Source organism: Melanotaenia boesemani, chromosome 18, assembly GCF_017639745.1.
Source record: "Melanotaenia boesemani isolate fMelBoe1 chromosome 18, fMelBoe1.pri, whole genome shotgun sequence".
In the NCBI taxonomy this organism is placed as follows: Eukaryota; Metazoa; Chordata; class Actinopteri; order Atheriniformes; family Melanotaeniidae; genus Melanotaenia; species Melanotaenia boesemani.
The window spans coordinates 26,945,139-26,961,159 of NC_055699.1; the positions used below are offsets into that span (position 1 = coordinate 26,945,139).

Consider the following 16,021-nt stretch of genomic DNA (forward strand, 5'->3'; position numbering starts at 1 on the left):
ATAATTAAATAATTAAATAATTCTTAGCTTATAGATGGTTTGCAGCTTTCTTTTTCTGGTGTCTGCGGTGGAATTTATGATAAATAACCCTGCTGATCGCATCAGATCAGAAGCCAACATGGCAGCAGCATGACTTCGTCGACATGAGAGCTACTAATGCACCTGAAAAACACTGGTGGCTTGTTCTCCCACTCCGGTGACCGCCGACCACTGCCGCCAGCTCTAATCACACCGTCTGCACCACGGCGCCCCTCAAACCGAGCAAGGCTTTCCAGTTGTTTTATTCATGAGGCTCAGAGTTCATTTGCCAAGTCCTCAGTTGTAGTTTTAAGAAGACAAATAGTGCTGCAAATCCACCAGAACAGAATCAGACTAAATGACATTTTGTTCTGCCGCCTGGATAATCATAAAGAAAACATTGGCGGATGAGTGCTTAAACCTCGTGTCTTCAGGCAGATATCATGGTCGGTATCACGCAGGATCCTTTGATGTGTTTGTTGCCCCCACCCACACACACACACACACACACACACAAATTATACACATGCTTTTCTGAAACACAAGAGCTCTGCCTGAGAGTTAGTTAATGGTGGAGAAGGCATTTAACACCACGCTCCTCTGAGTGTTTGCAAGTAATATCAGCAGCACCACCGCCGAGGAGGATCCCTCTGCTGCAGGATTACCTGTGAGAGTCAATAAAAACTAAAGTACACACCGCTTTGCATGTGCACACACACAAATCCACAGCAGTACAGGAACATATGACAAGTGCACCAACAGATAAAAGACTGCAGATTCTTCTGCAGATTTAACTGAACTGATTGCTCCAGTCCTGAGTCACGTTTGATTTTCTGTAACACGCCCACTCTCTAGAAGCTTCATCCTGTCAGTCTTAATGGATTATTTTGATTAATTATTATAATATTACAGCTCAACAAAACTATCTGAGATAAAGAGTTCTCAGACTCTGACCCGTTTGGTATGACCCATTTGGTAAAACCTGTTTGGTATGACCCGTTTAGTTAGACTCGTTTGGTATGACCTGTTTGGTATAACTCGTTTAGTAAGACCCATTAGGTATGACCCATTTGGCATGACCTGTTTAGTAAGACCCATTTGGTGAGACCTGTTTGGTATGACCCGTTTTGAATGACCCGTTTGACCTGACCCATTTGGTAAGACCCATTTTGTATGACCCATTTGGTAAGACCCATTTTGTATGAACTGTTTGGTAAGACCCATTTGGTATGACCCGTTTGGTAAGACCCATTTGGTATGACTGGTATTGTATGACCCGTTTGGTAAGACCCATTTGGTAAGACCCGTTTAGTAAGACCCATTAGGGATGACCCCTTTGGCATGACCTGTTTAGTAAGCCCCATTTGGTGAGACCCATTTCATATGACCCGTTTAGTAAGACCAGTTTGATATGACCCGTTTGGTGTGACCCAGTTGGTATCATCTGTTTAAAAGGGAAGAAGGAAATTAGATTAATTAAAACGTGAAGAGAATGATGGAAGATCAGTCTTTGCATGGAGGCATGGTCTCTTTTTCAGGTGTGGTATTTGTGTAGAGGTATGATCTCTTTTGGGGGTGTGGTCCTTGTGTGGAGGCATGGTCTCTTTTGGGGTGTGGTCTTTTTGTGGAAGCAGACATGTCTTCATCTGTTATGTCACTCTATCCACCTCCATCTCTCTGACAGAGATGTCCTCCTCTCTCCTGTTGTTTCTGTGGAGCTCCAAACTCTGCAGCATCAGGATGGTCATGCATGAAGTGTCCAATGAGGAGCTGCGATGGCAGCTGGTTGACACCCTGTCAGCAGCCAGATGTTTCCTCCACTGTCTCCCTATGTCAGCATTTTTATGTCTGCTCGCCTCTGTTTGATTTGACAGCAACATTGACCTCTCCCATGTCTTCACACTTTTCAGGTCCTCGCCCATCCATCCATCCATCCATCCATCCATCCATCCATCCATCCATCCATCTTTCTGTTCATCTCTGTTATTTAATGAGACGGCATCAACACATCAAGGTTCATCGGCTGCAGATGAACCCAGATTTTAATTAGACGCCACCACTGGAACAGAATAATGACACATTTACATTTAACCATCTAACCTATCTCTAATTAGTCAGTTGGGTTTTGTTTTGATTTAATGGCAGAAAGTTCAGCAAATGATAAACAGATGTATCTCCAATTATCCTGCATTCAGAACAGCTCATTATTCCTTCGTTTGTTTTTACCTCTAATTTGTAAAACGAGGCTGTGAGTTGTCGCTGGCAGGACCTGAATGGCCCTCCTTGTTTCTCCATTGGCTCAGTAGTTGCACCTCCAGCCAATTGAAATGAATGGGGGGCAGTGGGGAGCTGCAGCTCTGTGTGGAGCAGATGGCAGAAGAATGGCCTCTTCCTCCGACCGTGGAGCGCTCAGGAACATACAAATGGGTCAAATCTCACCACCGGTCACATCACGGAGCCGGGGATCTTCTGCATCGGGGCTGAGCAGCAAGGGAGATGCTGACACTCAGATCTTGTGGTGACTAATCAGCTGATCAGTATTTAAAATTGTTAAAAACTGTTAAAGCATTATGACTGCAGAACAGGGAGAACAAACATGTTTGATTAAATGTCTGAGATCCACTTATATCTCTGTTAACAAACAGCTGTTAGTATGCAAGTACTCATGTATCAGGATATATTTCACCTGATATACAGAATAAATCCATTCAGATGGAACTTTTCTCAACATAATTTATTTGACAGCTTTGGAGACATTGTTTTATTTAAGTCATTTTATAAGTGAGGTGGAACTAAAGAATTGTCTGTATCAGAGTTAATCTTTTTTCAGTTAATGAAAACGAGATGGTGTAAAAATTGGGATTAAACATATTGATTCTTTCATCAACAAATGAAAGCTACTAGAAAACATTGGGGAAGACAGAACAACGAGCTTAGAAGCTGGTGCTGAAACAACACTGAAAAACATTAAACCATGTTAACAAAAGCATTTAGTCTGATCTTCCACATAGCAGCAAAGAAAACATCTGTTACCTGAATGATTGATGGGATGTTAGTAAAACTGTAAGACTGCTGGCTTTTGGTTCATACTTCATGTGAAATTGCATTTCTTTTACTTCTGCAGCCATCAGTAATTATAGCACCGTGTCACTGTTTGGTTTGGCCTGCCAGTTAAATCATGAGAGAGTTACAGCATACAACACTGCAACATCTGTGTTGTAGTGATCTCTGTGTTGAACTCTCAGTGCAGGCTCCAGGAGCCCCAGTTGCACCACAGACAGAAACCAGCAAATATGTCAGCTGAATTTAGGACAAAAGAATCAAATGCTGCTCTTTTCATGATTTTTCTCACAACGTACAGTCAAGGACGGAGCAAAAATCAGTTACTGAAGGCAAAAATAAACCTTTTTATGTTTTCAAACTGTATTCTACTTTTTAAAATACATGTCCGTGATTGTGAAACCCTGGAATTGCCATGAGGGTTCAAGATGGGATTAAAGGCTCTAACTTTAACCACTAACAGCTCCAACATCAGCAGCCAACAGCTCCAACATAAGCAGCTAACAACTCTAAAATTTGCAGCTAACAGCTCTAATATCAGCAGAGACAGCTCCAACATTAGTAACTAACAGGTCTAACATCAGCAGTTACCAGCTCCAACATCAGCAGCTAACAACTCCAACATTAGTCACTAACAGGTCTAACTTCAGCAGTTACCAGCTCCATCATCAGCAGCTAACAACTCCAACATTAGTCACTAACAGGTCTAACATCAGCAGTTACCAGCTCCAACATTAGCTGCTAACAACTCCAACATTAGTCACTAACAGGTCTAACATCTGCAGTTACCAGCTCCAACATCAGCAAACAACTCCAACATTAGTCACTAACAGGTCTAACATCAGCAGTTACCAGCTCCAACATCAGCAAACAACTCCAACATTAGTCACTAACAGGTCTAACATCAGCAGTTACCAGCTCCAACATCAGCAAACAACTCCAACATTAGTCACTAACAGGTCTAACATCAGCAGTTACCAGCTCCAACATCAGCAAACAACTCCAACATTAGTCACTAACAGGTCTAACATCAGCAGTTACCAGCTCCAACATCAGCAAACAACTCCAACATTAGTCACTAACAGGTCTAACATTAGCAGTTACCAGCTCCAACATTAGCCGCTAACAACTCCAACATTAGTCACTAACAGGTCTAACATCAGAATTTACTAGCTCCAACATTAGCCGCTAACAACTCTAACTATAGCCGCTAACAGCTCTAACATCAGCAGTAACAGCTCCAACATTAGTCACTAACAGGTCTAACATTAGCAGTTACCAGCTCCAACATTAGCCGCTAACAACTCCAACATTAGTCACTAACAGGTCTAACATCAGAATTTACTAGCTCCAACATTAGCCGCTAACAACTCTAACTATAGCCGCTAACAGCTCTAACATCAGCAGTAACAGCTCCAACATTAGTCACTAACAGGTCTAACATTAGCAGTTACCAGCTCCAACATTAGCCGCTAACAACTCCAATATTAGTCACTAACAGGTCTAACATCAGAATTTACTAGCTCCAACATTAGCCGCTAACAACTCTAACTATAGCCGCTAACAGCTCTAACATCAGCAGTAACAGCTCCAACATTAGTCACTAACAGGTCTTACATCAGCGACTAAAAGCTCCAACATTAGCTAACAACTTTAACATTAGCTGCTAACAGCTCCAACATCAGCAGCTAATAGCTTCAACATTAGTTACTAACAGGACTAACATAAGTAGCTAACAGCTTCAACATTAACCGCTAACAACTCTTAACATTAGCTACTAACAGTTCTAACATTAAATGTCCAGTTGTGTTTGTTCATATTTCTAGTGGTAGACATGTCAGTTTTGTGTAGTGAAAAGTTTGGATTGGATTATTATGGTGGAAAAAATTTAACTTTACAACAGAAAACAGTTGATAAAAGGTCGACTATGTCAGATTTTTCAGCATAGTGGAGCAACTTGAAGGATATCAGTGATTAGTGGATCAATCAAACACTTTTTGATTCATGCCAAATTTCCATGACAAGTTGTCTAAATCATAAAGCCTCATTGATGGGGACTTGATAACAGCCTTCCTACAGTCATTTGACCTGTACAGTGAGTTTACAGCACACAGAATAATGAAATTACCTCCGTCCTCAACCTGAAAATTTCTGCTAGATAAACTCATTACTTCAAAGCCAGAGACACTGTTTGCTAGAGACATACAGGCCTACATTTATGGCATTTTCCTCCTTCCTCTGGCATTATCATTGTGCTAAACGTCGATAAGGAAAACATGCATTAGGATGGCGACACGCTAGGTAATGATAACCTATGCTAGTCCTAATAGACTGTCAGAAATCTTGATTGAAATCTTCTGCTTTCACTTGCACTAAAAAAAATAATAATAATAAAAAAAAAGCCAATCAGGACGACTGTGTTTCCCTAACATCTCGGCTCCTCTTCCCTCCATCCGTAAGCTCTGGCTTGCTTTTTAGGAGCAGAGTAAATATTCCCAGAGTATGAATCTATTTGTTTAAAACAAAGCAGGTTGACATAATGGGATGCTCTGGGAGGAGAGGACATGGGTCCTGTACAGTTTTAAAGAAATTAGAAATGTAGTTATGGTGAATACAGAGAAGCTATTACGGAATAAATTTATAGGACTTTAGGACATTAGGAATACAAGATTATTAATGAAAATTATTCAACTCTTTGTCTTTGAGGTTATTTATTTGAGTATTAAGATATTAAAACATTGATTTCTACTCTCATTTTAAGACGACTAATTAACTTTAAATGAGTTATTGTGAAATGAAGTCATGTTCTTTCATACAGAGGTTAATACCAAGCATTCATTAAAGCTTAGCAGTACTTCAGCCAACGACAGGATGCTTTGTTGTCTTTTAGATTATATAATAATATAATTAACCAAACTTTATCTATAGCACACCTTTGAAATGTTACCCAAAGTGCTTTTGAGAGCAAAGACAAAACATAATAAATATAAACAGTCAAGTTAAAAAATGAAAATATGACATTAAAAAGAGCATTATTTAGAATTATTTAGAAATCAGTGTGCTCATTTTCTGTAGGTAATACTAATTATCATCAGGGTTTTTTCTGACATGTTCTTTCTTGAACGAGTAAAACTTTATGATCTTTTAACGCTTTAATCCCAGTCCAGGTATTCTCATAAAAACCTCCTTAACATACGTCCCCAAAGTGAAGAATCTCTCTATGATAATAAGGTTCATCTTTGCATCATGTTTGCTGCGCCTAGAGAAATCTAGGAACATCTAGGGACCTCAGAGGTGTCAGAACTGTCTGTTACTATGCCTGAGTAAATTGCAATAAAACAGAGGAGAAATTTATTTCCCTATTTTAATACCATGCTTACAAAATTTTAACACTGTGCTAACACCATGCTAACATTATGTTAACCTCATGTTAACATAATGTTAGCATAGTGTTAGCCCTGTAAAAATGGAGCCGGAAGTTCCCTATTAGCATGACTCCAACTTAACTGCCCTAAAATAAAACTATACACTAGCTGTGTCTCAGTTCAGGGTCTACGCAAAGGGCAGGTTCATTGGCTAAATACGTCTCAGTGGCTCCAAGCACTGTCCCATGTGGAAGGCTCCTCTGAATCCACCCTACGAACCCGCACTCTATTTAGCCTCTAGCGATAGCTGCTGGTGGTGGATCCTTCAAAGCCTCTTTTCTCCCATAATTCATTGCTCACAAAGAGTTTTTGTTTGACTCACTTTAGTAGGAATGTAACAAAACCAAATACATTTTTAAAATGTCTGTTAAATGGTGGCATTAAAATTCTGTAAGACTTCATTTTTGTGGATTTTTAAGAGATTAATGATGAGTGGACCTGCTGGAAAACAATACATAACCTCAGACAGCCTTTTTTTGTTTGTTTGTTTTTGTTTTACATTAATGCTTGGTCGGTGTTAAAGTTCACTAAAGTTTCCTAAGATATGCAAACTTAGTAATTTCAGAGGTTTTAGGTTTTAATGATTTAATGTCATACGTTGCTGCTGTTGGAAATACTCATCATCTAGGTAGGCTGTCCCATTTCATGAGTGCACAGACTAAGTAGGACACCCTGTAGCCTACGTAGTCTGCGCACTCTGAACTGCACTCTGAACTGCACTCTGAACTAGACCCTGAATTTGGACATAGCTAATAATAGCTAGAATGATATTTTTTTAGCTAAGACTCTCCTTTCAAGATGTCACATCGATACAAATCAATGACGTCATCACGTACACTATGTGCGATGCATGGCGCCAGTATAAACACACGGTGGCACCAAGAGGTTGTGAGAGAGTAGGCAAGGCAAGGCAGTTTATTTGTATAGCACATTTCATGTTCAGGACAATTCAAAGTGCTTTACATAAAACAAAGGCATTACAGATGTTTAGAAATAGTAAAAGGCATCAGCACATAATCACAATAAAATAATAAATTACATTAAAATTATTAAAAGCAAGATAAGTTAAAAAAAAGTTAACTTGCAGATTTCATGCATAGGCGCATGAGAAAAGAAATGTTTTTAACCTGGATTTAAAAATGTCTACATTTGGTGAAAGTGTAATCTCCACTGGCAGTTTGTTCCACTTGTTTGCAGCATAACAGCTAAATGCTGCTTCTCCATGTTTAGTCTGGAGTCTGGTCTGGACTAGTGGACCAGAGTCTTTGGACCTAAGAGCTCTGCTAGGTTTATTTTCTCTGAACATATCACAGATGTATTATGGGCCAGAATCCCAGAAAGTAGCTTTTAAAAAAAGACTATATGAAAGTTTTGGCCATGTTGGGCAGTTGGAAACAACTCTATTGCAACGCATTACTGCTGCTAAACTGTGTCTGAAGCTGTTGTCAGCTTGCAGGAATGAACTCTACTCTAAACTTGCTGAACTCAGCATTGCTCACTAGTGGAGGAACTGACTTAACAACACAAAACACACATGGAAGTAAGAGGACAACGACGTATGACAGCATTTGAAACCGACATCGCTATTTACATATATAAAGGAACATAAACTGGCACCATTACATCATTCTAACATCATGCTAACACTATAGCTATAGCTATACTCGTCGGCTAGGTCGTAGGCTGTCCCATTTCAAACAATAATTGGACTTCGAAGTGTGTAGATCCTGAATTAGGACACAGCTTTTGTTAACACCATGTTAACATCATGTTAAAACCATGCTAACACCATGTTAACATCATGTTAACACCATGCTAACATCATTCTAACATTATGCTAACACCATTGTAACATCATGCTATCACCATTACAATTGTTAAGCTAACTGATCCACCTCTGATGGAACGTAGATCACCTTCAACTACTAAATAATTTCCGAACATGAATGACCTAAAACACTTGTTTAGTCTGGTTTTAGTAAAATTAGGGTCTAAACTTTGAGCTGTAGTTAAAAATAAAGTATTCATATATTAGCTGATTATATTTGTCAGTTTTTCAGCCCTTGAGAGGACAGATCTGGTTAAAATTCCTCAAGAGCTGTATGCAATGAAAGTAATGTCCTGATATTTGAATCATTTATTCTTTCTTTTTTCTTGGTATATATGTGTGTTATAACCCACATTTTCCAGCTGACGGCTTGTTTTTCTTTCTCTCTTCTGTCCTGCTGTCTTTGCTGCCGTTGACTCGTGGAAGCAGGTAAGCCTGATATCAGCCCTCTGCCTTCAGCTCTTGTGTTTTCACTCTGTATATGTGCATGTTGGTGTGTGCACGTCTCCTGTGTGTGTGTGTGTGTGTGTGTGTGTGTGTGTGTGTACTTACATTTGCTACTTTAAGGGGCCCAGAGGCAGGGAGCCCACCAACGGTGTGGGGCCCAAGAGCTTCGTGGGGCCCAAAAATCAGGGCCCCACAAAGATTAGCTATTTAAACTAGCATAACAGACCCCCCTGACATGCCTCCTGCTTTTTTTTCACTTTCCCCACAAGGTGACAATTTCTGGAAATGTGTGTGTCAACTGTGTGTGCTCTCTAGCGATCCCAGAGGCTTGGGGCTGTTACTACAAGTATACACACTTCAGAAAGTGTGTATCTTTAGAACCAATAAGAACGCGTTCTCAACTGAGTGACGATGAAACCTCCAATGATGATCAGGGTCACAATTAACAATAAATAACACTGAACTTGATTGGCTGTATGTAAAAACAGCAACTAATTTGGGCTGGATCTCCACTTCCCTAATATGGATATGGTCTGTTTGGCACCGACAAGCAAGTTCGTCATGACAGCACATGGTAAGCTTATTTATTTATTATATATATATGTATGCATTTTTTTTTACTTTGACATGGCTCTTTTCTATGTAGTTTTAACCCAGTAGTCTGTTTCTAACGTTGGGGCAAGAAACTGTAACTTCTAATTAGTCATTTTAGATATTTTAGAATGTACTGCTAGCTTGCTATAGCATGCTTGCCCACTAACATTAGCAACTAACTAGCAAGCAACATTAGCATTAGCATTAGCTTGCTAGTTAGTTGCTAATGTTAGTTGCACAGGTAGTAAATTTTATATATATATATATATATATATATATATACATATATATATATATATATATATATATATATATATGTATATGTGCTTGCCTGTGTGTAAGCGATTGGTATTTAATTATCGTCAGAAATGTAAAACATAAAGACGTAACTAAAAACTCACGTTCTTAAAATAACTGGTCGATATAAATTCATAATATCATTAAAAACTGCTGTGATTTTTATAACAAAAGTTTTAAGACCAGACCAGATTAAGTTAGAAGTGCGTAATTATTTACAACGCTGATTCGCCCCACGTTACTGTGGGCTTTAAACGCACCGTGGCTGTACTGATCACACGCTGCAGTTGATTAAACATCTTGGATAAAATCGCCACAAAATCAGGCCAAGCAAACAATAAATGTAAGTTGGCTTGATTTATGTATGTCTTATATCAGTAACAGGCGGCTGGTAATAAGTTTTTCACCGTGAAATACTTTTGTCAGCTCCTTCGACGGTCGGACAGTTTGTCGGACCGTTTGCCGACAACTAGCTTGCTAGCATTTATAGAAACAGTCGATTTAATGTTCACACTTTGATAAGAAGATGGGTTTATAAAGTGTATTGAACGCATATAATGTACCATATTGCGTGTGGCGTAGGACCGGCTTTTTTTCTGATGATGACAGCCTTGTGTCGATAAACATTCTATTAAAGATGCGGGCTTGAAATAACGTGGATTTTCGTAGTTTCTGGGCCACTTGTCATATTTATTAGGCTGCACAAGTGACGCAGTGACGGTAGTGTGGAAACATTCCAAAGTAGTCGTTAGTAACAGCCGAGCGTATGTTGCAGTTTTAAAGTTATTGGCCGACCGTAGCCAGCACATTTTCAATAGCATCGTTTTAAGGAGATCCCAAAATAGGAAAGCCAGATTTTCGGCCATGGCTTTTTGTGGAGCAGTGGCAGTAACGTCTGTGCTTGTTGGTAGTCACAACCAGGAGTTGAGAGTGATGTGAGCGCCTTTATAGCGAAGACGTTTATAAACAATGTCATGTATGATGAGGATGCTTTAACGCCCACATTTTACTGGTGAGAGGGTCTGCTCTGGTCCTCTGCACACCGCGACAGCCTCGTCTCCCCCTCCCTCTCCTGTTGTAAATCAGCTGATCGGCTTTTCTGTCGCTGGCACCATTGGCCTTTTGCGTGTGTTTATCTTTCAGCTTAGTAGGAGGAAACTCACGTTTCATGGTTCACACCGGCGCATATTTATCCAAAGGTTTTATTCCTAGCTAAAGTGATTAACATTTATCAGTGTCATGTCAATGAGATCCATGTCATTGTCACAGAAACAAGAAAACATCATCTCCAAATCATTGGTGCTGTGTAGATGTTGGAGACATAGGTCTGATCATTTATGGGCCATTAAAAACGTGAGAGAAAATATTAACAATATTCTGAGATTTAAATCAGGGAAGCTCTCCTCTATAATAAAGTAGCTGACAGGTGGTAGAAAAGATTTATACTTCAGATATGCAGGGGCAGGTCTAAAAGTTTAGATGGGGTCCAGGCAGGGACACTGACCAGCAATAGGGTTGCTACAAATTAATCTGATTGGAAAATTTTAATCTCTTGACAACCCTAGTTTACATATATATAGATAAATATTGTATGAAAAGTGTTATGATTTCTGCAATTACACTCTTGTTTGGATTTTTTTTCCCCCTGACTGGCTAAAAGACAGGAATAAACATGCTTTAGACTAAAGTAAACAAATCAGACTTTTGATAACAGTTCATTAAAATAAGATCTATGATGAATATGGCTGTCCTGTAATGATTAGTCTGCTCTTCATTTCAGTTGAGAATGTGTGACAGCTGAACTGCCTAAAGGATAGACAAATATTTTACATCTTTAGATTAACAAAGTTACTGCATTTCTTCATCAGTATTTACAGTTCAGGAAATCAATCTAGTTGTCATGAAGCTGCATGACTGTAGTTATGCTATCTTGTGGAAAGCATTGTGTACCATAGGTTTAGACAGTTGCTGCATTAATAAATAAATCATTAGTTTTAAAAGTGAATCTTTGGATTGATTAGTGAATGATGTTTTCTCTGTAATCACATTAGAATTCTCTTTTTCAGAGCCATAATGATAAAAAGGAAGAAAAGGATCCATCCTACTGAGGAGGCAAAGTTATACATACAGTCTTCTACGGACAAGCCAGGGTTTATAGAAAGATTTATCGATAGTTGCAAAGGTAAGGTGTAGAAAGGCCTTTGTGGATGTGTGTGTGTTTGGTGGGTATTGTGTGAGACTGAATTTCCTGCTCCAGTGTTTGTTGTAAAAGAAATGTTTTAAATCCTCATTTTTGTCACGGTTATGCCGCGTCTAATTGGCAAGAGTTTTTTTTTTTTGTTTTTTTTTAAGGAAAATCAAGTACCAGTATTTGGGGACTGCTTTCCAAAACATTTTCGGTTTAGATTAATGGGTTATTAACAGACTTGTACAAATCTTAACAAGCGTTGAAGAAAATCTGTGTAATTTGAATTAGGTGTGTTGGATCGGGGAACATCTACAACATGCAGGACAGTAACAGTTGGACATTTTTAGTATATATGTATGTTACAGATAAGAATAAGTCAATGCTTTCTTGATCACATCTTAATCTGAAATCTTTTAAAATCTTTTAATCTTTTAGGAATAGGAGTATTCGCTGCCCAGCCCATTGATCCAGGCACCTTTGTCTTGGAGTACAGAGGTGAGCTAATATCTGTGGAGGAATGCCGGTCCAGATGTTACTCAGAGAGAGAGAGTACATTTCTCTTTGAATTTGAATGGCAGAATCGTCGGTGGTGGTAAGCATGTAACAATTGTGGTTTTCTTATTTTTATGTTTGTTTTTTTTTCCTTTGGGCTGGGGGTTTGTAGATTTTCATGTGATTTTCATTTAAGCCTGAAATCAAAATTTTTAGTACCTGATTATGGAATAAAAACTCATCAAATCATTTAAATACACATGCTGGGTCAGGTGTATTAATTTAGTCTAATAAATCCATTTCAGTTTTTCCTTGAAAGTATTACTGCTTTGTGTTGACATTTTGGAGTAACAAGAGAGCATTATCATGGGACTTCATGCTATCACATAATACAGTTTAAGTAGACATGAGTAATGTATATTTTATATTTGAAATTATTTCTTTACAGTGTAAGGTTTGATATTTGAGTAGAAAGTTGTACATCAGTTGTTCTTAACTGTTTTCCTTTTACATTTTATACTGCTTTAGTATTGATGCATCCAAAGAGGATAAATCCCTTGGAAGACTGGTTAATGACAACCACAGATGTCCAAACTGCACCATGAAAAAAATTGTGGTGAATGGGAGACCACATTTCTGCCTGTTTTCTGTAGTGAAAATAGAAGTAGGGACTGAAATTAATTACAACTATGGGGATTCTAAATGGCCATGGCGTAAAAAAGTGAGTGGATGAGTCAAGCATGTATGATTGCATGTTTTCCAGTTTTTCAACCTGACAAAATATCTTGTATTCATTTTTTGATTACTACATGTGTTCTTGTTGTGGATTTAAATTTCAGATGACAAAGATGCAGACCTCTGCAGGGACAGCTGAGACTGTGTTGTCCTCCACAGAGCAGCCTAAAGAGGATCCAAGCACCATTAATGCCAGCATGCAGGTAATGGAATAATGTGGTTCAAACCCAATTTAGCTGCATTTTCTCTATGTTCATGAGATAGGAAGGCGTTGAGAAAACTAACATCATACATACTCGTGTCCAGTCTTGTTCTTCATGGGGCCCACGTGAACCAGAAACCCTGGAACACTTTTGGCTTCCTTACACACCTGATTTCTCTCATTCGTCACCGTGTGGGGCCCTTCCGCTTAGATTTAGTTCTTAATGATTTTACATCATAGTTGCTGCAACTGGGATCACTAAACCTTAATATATTCTAATGATGGCTGAATACGTCCTGATTTGCTTCATTATTATGAAGGTATCTCTAACATGGTGGACGGTATACACCTGTAAGTTGCTGTGACCCAGCCTAAACCTGCATGAAACATTGTAAAATGTCCTGATTTCAATCTTAAATGCTGTTGGAGATACTGGTCTTCAGCTGAGTGAACTTTCACCTGTAGTAAATTGTAAATATGGTATCAGTGGTCCTTAATTTGTTGTTAATTCTTGTGTAAATTCCAGATGACAAAGATGCAGACCTCTGCAGGGACAGCTGAGACTGTGTTGTCCTCCACAGAGCAGCCTAAAGAGGATCCAAGCACCATTAATGCCAGCATGCAGGTAATGGAATAATGTGGTTCAAACCCAATTTAGCTGCATTTTCTCTATGTTCATGAGATAGGAAGGCGTTGAGAAAACTAACATCATACATACTCGTGTCCAGTCTTGTTCTTCATGGGGCCCACGTGAACCAGAAACCCTGGAACACTTTTGGCTTCCTTACACACCTGATTTCTCTCATTCGTCACCGTGTGGGGCCCTTCCGCTTAGATTTAGTTCTTAATGATTTTACATCATAGTTGCTGCAACTGGGATCACTAAACCTTAATATATTCTAATGATGGCTGAATACGTCCTGATTTGCTTCATTATTATGAAGGTATCTCTAACATGGTGGACGGTATACACCTGTAAGTTGCTGTGACCCAGCCTAAACCTGCATGAAACATTGTAAAATGTCCTGATTTCAATCTTAAATGCTGTTGGAGATACTGGTCTTCAGCTGAGTGAACTTTCACCTGTAGTAAATTGTAAATATGGTATCAGTGGTCCTTAATTTGCTGTTAATTCTTGTGTAAATTCCAGATGACAAAGATGCAGACCTCTGCAGGGACAGCTGAGACTGTGTTGTCCTCCACAGAGCAGCCTAAAGAGGATCCAAGCACCATTAATGCCAGCATGCAGGTAATGGAATAATGTGGTTCAAACCCAATTTAGCTGCATTTTCTCTATGTTCATGAGATAGGAAGGCGTTGAGAAAACTAACATCATACATACTCGTGTCCAGTCTTGTTCTTCATGGGGCCCACGTGAACCAGAAACCCTGGAACACTTTTGGCTTCCTTACACACCTGATTTTCTCATTCGTCACCGTGTGGGGCCCTTCCGCTTAGATTTAGTTCTTAATGATTTTACATCATAGTTGCTGCAACTGGGATCACTAAACCTTAATATATTCTAATGATGGCTGAATACGTCCTGATTTGCTTCATTATTATGAAGGTATCTCTAACATGGTGGACAGTATACACCTGTAAGTTGCTGTGACCCAGCCTAAACCTGCATGAAACATTGTAAAATGTCCTGATTTCAATCTTAAATGCTGTTGGAGATACTGGTCTTCAGCTGAGTGAACTTTCACCTGTAGTAAATTGTAAATATGGTATCAGTGGTCCTTAATTTGCTGTGAATTCTTGTGTAAATTCCAGATGACAAAGATGCAGACCTCTGCAGGGACAGCTGAGACTGTGTTGTCCTCCACAGAGCAGCCTAAAGAGGATCCAAGCACCATTAATGCCAGCATGCAGGTAATGGAATAATGTGGTTCAAACCCAATTTAGCTGCATTTTCTCTATGTTCATGAGATAGGAAGGCGTTGAGAAAACTAACATCATACATACTCGTGTCCAGTCTTGTTCTTCATGGGGCCCACGTGAACCAGAAACCCTGGAACACTTTTGGCTTCCTTACACACCTGATTTCTCTCATTCGTCACCGTGTGGGGCCCTTCCGCTTAGATTTAGTTCTTAATGATTTTACATCATAGTTGCTGCAACTGGGATCACTAAACCTTAATATATTCTAATGATGGCTGAATACGTCCTGATTTGCTTCATTATTATGAAGGTATCTCTAACATGGTGGACGGTATACACCTGTAAGTTGCTGTGACCCAGCCTAAACCTGCATGAAACATTGTAAAATGTCCTGATTTCAATCTTAAATGCTGTTGGAGATACTGGTCTTCAGCTGAGTGAACTTTCACCTGTAGTAAATTGTAAATATGGTATCAGTGGTCCTTAATTTGCTGTTAATTCTTGTGTAAATTCCAGATGACAAAGATGCAGACCTCTGCAGGGACAGCTGAGACTGTGTTGTCCTCCACAGAGCAGCCTAAAGAGGATCCAAGCACCATTAATGCCAGCATGCAGGTAATGGAATAATGTGGTTCAAACCCAATTTAGCTGCATTTTCTCTATGTTCATGAGATAGGAAGGCGTTGAGAAAACTAACATCATACATACTCGTGTCCAGTCTTGTTCTTCATGGGGCCCACGTGAACCAGAAACCCTGGAACACTTTTGGCTTCCTTACACACCTGATTTCTCTCATTCGTCACCGTGTGGGGCCCTTCCGCTTAGATTTAGTTCTTAATGATTTTACATCATAG

The 16,021-nt window shown here is 39.3% G+C and overlaps 1 protein-coding gene and 1 long non-coding RNA gene across 2 annotated transcripts in view; both read left to right on the forward strand.

Moving 5' to 3' along the window:
• The window catches only part of adarb2 (adenosine deaminase RNA specific B2 (inactive)), a 248,811-nt gene that overhangs the window by 79,658 nt on the left and 153,132 nt on the right, over positions 1–16,021 (forward strand). The window lies entirely within an intron of this gene.
• LOC121629068 lies at positions 8,902–13,250 on the forward strand. The gene is made up of 5 exons (XR_006008327.1): positions 8,902–9,352; positions 11,736–11,851; positions 12,293–12,449; positions 12,878–13,070; positions 13,189–13,250. It is a non-coding gene; the product is annotated as an uncharacterized LOC121629068 (long non-coding RNA).